The 5,792-nt window shown below is 44.0% G+C and overlaps 1 pseudogene; it reads left to right on the forward strand.

The window, feature by feature from the left end:
* The first annotated feature begins 523 nt into the window (after positions 1-523).
* Positions 524-1,783, forward strand: LOC147028376 (uncharacterized; annotated as a pseudogene).
* Positions 1,784-5,792: the final 4,009 nt, after the last annotated feature.

Raw genomic sequence — 5,792 nt, forward strand, 5'->3', positions numbered from 1 at the left:
GTCCATTGTGCACTTTCCCTTAAAAGCATGAAACTTGGCTCATGGTTAAAGCAACACCATACAATGATTTTTAGTCCAGGGCCCACCGGAAATTGCACTCCGTATGGCGGCCATCTTGGATTTCAAAATGGCCGCCATTGTGGACCTGTTTTGTTAAATATCTCCTAAACGAGTACAGATATCGAGACAGTTGAAATCCCTATAACTACATTTTAGGGCAAGAGGAATGCAATGGTGACATAAAATGTTTGAAAATTGTGGCTGCCATCTTGAAATCCTGCTATCCACAGCTATTTTGCTCGAAAGGTCGATACTCACATTTCAGAGACAAATAAATTTTTGATGCTTTAAAATATTGATCAAACTATGAAACTGGTAGTAGTTATGCATCTACTCATTTCAGGGACATCATCCATTGTTATGGTGACTGCACAAGTGATCAACCCTACATAGGCCCGTTCATCTGCAACTGGAGATTGCAAAGCGCATCAAACTTGTGGATCCATCTTAGCCAGATGCTGAAATGGGTCGAGTTACTCAGTGGGAACTCTGCATTCTTTGTCAACAGAACACCACTGAAAAGTTTCAGTTTCACAGTCAACGAAAAGGTGAACAAGGTGAAGCAACACTCCCAGGGTACAAAACATTGGCTGATAATCTCCTTGAGTTTAATAACCTCGGTCTGCTGCCTAGAACGATAAACATTGACACATTGGATGAAGGCCATGGTGTCGAGGCAGCTTTCCTTGCTCATAATGCACGTTGGCAGAGGTCGTGCAGGCTTACGTACAACAATACAAAACTGGAACGTGCAAGAAAGCGTTCTAAAGATATAGCGGCTGATGATGCAGGTGAAGGTACATCTGGTGTTTCCAAGCGTACTCGGTCAAGTTCTGCATCATCAATTTCTCAAGATCTCTGCTTTTTCTGTGGGCGGTCATCTGGAAAAGAGAAACTTCATGAGGTTTCTACTTTCAAAACAGACAAACGTGTTCGAGAGTGTGCTGCACTTCTAGAAGACGATGACTTGCTGAGACGTCTCACTGGCGGAGATATGGTTGCTCTTGAAGCAAAATACCATGCAAAGTGCTTAGCCTCTCTCTATTATCATGCATCCATGGTCCAAACGGAGCAAGAAGGCACCGATAATCTCGATAACATGCTCTGTAGCATAGCATCTGCAGAACTTGTGACATATATTGAGGAAACCCGTTTGGAGAAGGCCACCATTGCTCCTGTATTTAAGCTTGCTGATCTATCAAACCTGTATTCCTCCAGGCTGGACCAACTAGGAATCAAGCAGGAAAGCCGCATACAATCTACAAGGCTCAAGCAGCAAATTCTTGCCCATTTTCCTGACATGAGAGCAACTAAAAAGGGCAGAGACATTTTGCTAATGTTTGTTGAGGACATTGGACATGCCTGAGCAAAGGTGTGTCAACAGGACAGTGACAGTGATGCAGTGCACCTTGCACAGGTGGCTCAGATAGTCTGTTGACATCTGTTTGATAAATCCAAGCCATTTTATGGTTCATTTAGTGCAACATGTCAGGAGGATTCTGTGCCGAGTTCACTTATATCATTAGTCAACATGATACTGGAGGGTCCTAGCATTAAGGACCAGGCATACCAACCTTCTAACCCAGCTGCACAAAGCTTGGCACAGCTTCTTAAGTTCAATGCAGTCAAGCATGCCCGAAAGCAAAAGGACAAACCCACTAATTTGAGACAGTCTGGAACGGGAAACCCCACTGGCAAGTTGAAGACCAGAGCAAAGAGTTAGTAGTCACACTGGAAACAGAGGTTCTTACTGCTCCACCACACATGAATCTAGAATCACTTGCTCCATGCAGCCAAGAAGAGGCAGATGGCCGCATGTTCCTCCATGCAGCTGATGCGGCACAGAGAGGGAATGACAGGATCCTAATCCGAACCGTTGATACAGATGTTGTCGTACTTGCAGTTATGGCAACTCAGAGACTTTCTGTGAAGATATGGTTAGCCTTTGGAACAGGGAAGAGCTTGCGATTCCTCCCTGCACATGACATAGCAACTGCTCTCGGCCCTGAGAAGTCTGAGGCCCTCCCCATGTTTCATGCACTGACAGGATGTGACACTATGTTAGCGTTTGCTGGGCGTGGTAAGCGAACTGCATGGGCTTTATGGGAGTCGTTCCCAGAGCTCACAGATGCACTATCTGAAGTCAACCATGAACAAACAGATATAACTGAGTCCTGTATGAGCATTATTGCAAGATTCGTCATTTTGATGTATGATCGCACAAGTACCTGTAGTGACATTAATACAGCACGAAAGAAACTTTGCAAAGAAAGGCAGACCTCTGGAATCAATTCCGCCTACACACCATGCTCTGGTGCAGCATGTTAGGCGTGCAGTGTACCAAGGAGCATTATGCTGGGGCCAGGCATGACATGCACAACCTGAGCTCCCATGTTCAAGTGAGTGGGGCTGGGAAAAAACATCCGACGGTCAGTTTAAACCGATTTGGACAACACTACCGGAAGCCGCAAAGATCTGCAATGAACTAATCCCGTGTGGATGCACAAAAGGATGCACTGATCGCTGCAGGTGTAAGAAGTCTGCACTTACATGCACGTCACTTTGTTCTTGTGATGAGGAATGCAAAAGAGACTAGAAAAGTCAAGTGATGGTAACTGTGATTTTTTTCAAACTGCTTGTGATGTTTTCTTGATGGTTCATTCCTTCACATATTGTGCTAACTGATGATAGTTTATGTTAGCCTTTGGATGGTGGCTATCTTGGATTACAAGATAGCTGCCACATATTCAATCTCACCCTTGGATTCCTCGACCCCTAAAACATAGGTATAAGCATTAAAACTGTATTGATATCTTTAGTACTTAATGAGATATTGAGCAAAATAGTTTGTCAATGGTGGCAGCCACAATTTTCAAACATTTTATGTCACCATTGGCTTCCTAGAGCCGTAAAATGTCGGTATAGGCGGTTCAACTGTCTCGATATCTGTACTAGTTCAGGAGATATTTAACAAAACAGGTCCACACTGGCGGCTATTTTGAAATCCAAGATGGCCACCATATGGGATGCAATTTCCGGTGGCCCCTGGACTAAAAATATTTGTATTGTATTACTCTAACCAAGTTGTGTGTGCCAAGTTTCATGCTTTTAAGGGAAAGTGCACAATTGATCAGCTAAGCCGCCCCAGTGCATTATTAAAAACGAAGAAGAAGATGGAGGAAGAGTTCTGATTTAAACTAGTGCATACCCGTGGTGTGTGCCCGTGGGTGCGTGGCCGTAGGTGCGTGCTCGTAGGTGTGTGGCCATAGGTGCAAACCAAAAAAAACAAAAAACTTTCAAACCGCGTGTCAGAAACAATAACCACACAGGCCATTCCTTCGTTGTCACATGCCCATACGTGCGTGCCCATACGTGCATGGCCGTACGTGCAAAAAAAAAAAAAAATATATATATATATATATATATATATATATATATATATATATATATATATATATATATATATATATATATATATATACTTTAAAACTGCTTGCCAGAAACAACCACACAGGCCGTTCCTTCGCTCTCGTAAACGATGACCGGATTGGGGCATTGTGTTTATCTATAAATGCGCATAAGAAATCGAGAAATTATTAGAATACAGTCAGTCATCACGATCCGGAAGTAGTGTGTGCCCGTACGAAATGTTCACATCATTCCACGAATTATCACTTTCATTGAAGTTACAACTGCTGTGATACTTACACACACAGAGTTAATTAAAATCCAAATTAAAATAAAGTTTACCTCCCTGTCTTTGCGAGCCATGACATTCGCTGCCATTGACCATTGCCACACCTATGCCATGGTGAGGCGACAGGGTAGGATTTGTAGGAGACCTGAAAGTACAGTGTCATTAGGTATTCCATTTTCGAATTGTTTTAGTTTGAAAATAGTTTAGAAAAAATAGTTTGAAAAGCATACCACCAAAATGAGATGTATTTCGTTGGCAAGTATGTCGAGTAGAGCTGAATTCCTCAACACTTCCAAAGGCCACACCGTTTTGACAATTGGAAACAAAAAAAAGTAGTGCACTTTTTTGATAAATTATTTTCGGAAAAATTTTTCTTCAATAAATAAATAATAATAAAAATTGTCTCCATGTACATTGTACACACCTTTATGTTGTTAGCACCTCTTCATAAACAACATTGCTGAGGAAACGGCGCTTCTTCTTTGTTTCCTCGTCCAGGGCAAGAATGCGGAGGCTGCTGGATCTGCCAAAGTTTTGATAAATTATTAGTTTTAATGGCCAATTATTCAATTAGCGCCAACGTATATTGCCTTTTCACAAGGAAAAACACAAAGAGAAGAGAAGAGAGAGAAAAAAAACGTTCGCGCAAAAAAAAAAAAAATTACTTCCTGGTTCAGAGCATACCAGCTCACTCTGATGTTACCGAAATGTATGCACCGTCTAATATGAAAACGATCATAACTTGGGGCATTGTGTTGATCTATAAATGCGCATAAGAAATCGAGAAATTATTAGAATACACGAAGTCATCACTCTCCGGAAGTCCGTACGTTGTAACCCGTAATGGGGAACGCGGCTGAGGTTCCTTTCCCCCATCGTCGACGTAGCACCGTGTCCTGTCATTGGTTGGTAAATAAATGGCCATAACTTGGGAAGCACTTGTCCGATTAATATCAAACCTTGAAAAGGCACATCCTCAGGTCCCCAGCAACATACCTGGCAAGTTTCAATTATCTTGGACCAGTGGTTGTCGAGAAACGGCGGTCACACACACACACACACACACACACACACACACACACACACACACACACACACACACACACACACACACACACACACACACACACACACAAACACACACACACACACACACACACACACACACACACACACATACACACACACACATACACACACTGCTGGAATTATAGATCGATGTAAATTGAAACCAGCCAATCGGTCCTCACCTGATTCAACTATATAATCCTGTTTGAAACCGGCCATCTATCCTCACCTTCCTCCATTATACTCTCCTGTTTGCACATCGGGGGTGCCGTTATTCCTTGATGAGTGGTATCTGCTCTCGGACAATTGTTGATGGATGGATGGACGCATGCAGTTACGCTGAGGCAGAGCTCCTTTTATATTATAGACTGGCAAATATAACCCGTCGCTTCACTGACGGGAATATTAAGGGGGGGGGATAAGAATGAGGGGAGGGAGAGGAAGGTGAGGGGAAGGAGAGGAGGTAGAGAGGAGGGGCAGGGGAGTGAGGAAGAAGGGGGGAGTGGGAAGGGTGGTGGAGCAAGGAAGGGTGGTGGAGTGAGGACTTGGGGAGTGAAGAGGGATGGGGGAAGGGAAGGCAGCATGAGGAAGGGGCAAGGGATGGCAGTGTGAGGAGAGGGCAAGGGAAGGCAGTGTGAGGGAAGGCAGTGTGAGGGAAGGACAAGGGAAGCCAGGCTGAGGGGAGGGCAAGGGAAGGCAGTCTGAGGGGAGGGTCTTCTGGAGATATCCACTGTCCAGGTGTGTATGGAGACAACCACCATCCGGATACTTGCAGAGATAACCACCTTCCAGATACGTGTGAAGAGAACCACCATGCGGATACTTGTGGAGATAACCAACATCTGGATACGTGTGGAGATAACCATTATCCGGATCCGTGCAGAAATAACCACTGTCCAGATATGTAAAGGGAAGGCAACGTGAGGGGAGGGTACATCCGGAAATAACCACTGTTCGGATACATGCA

The sequence above is a fragment of the Eptatretus burgeri genome, chromosome 4 (genome assembly GCF_056783735.1).
Source record: "Eptatretus burgeri isolate ZD-2024b chromosome 4, Ebu_testis_v1, whole genome shotgun sequence".
Classification (NCBI taxonomy): domain Eukaryota; kingdom Metazoa; phylum Chordata; class Myxini; order Myxiniformes; family Myxinidae; genus Eptatretus; species Eptatretus burgeri.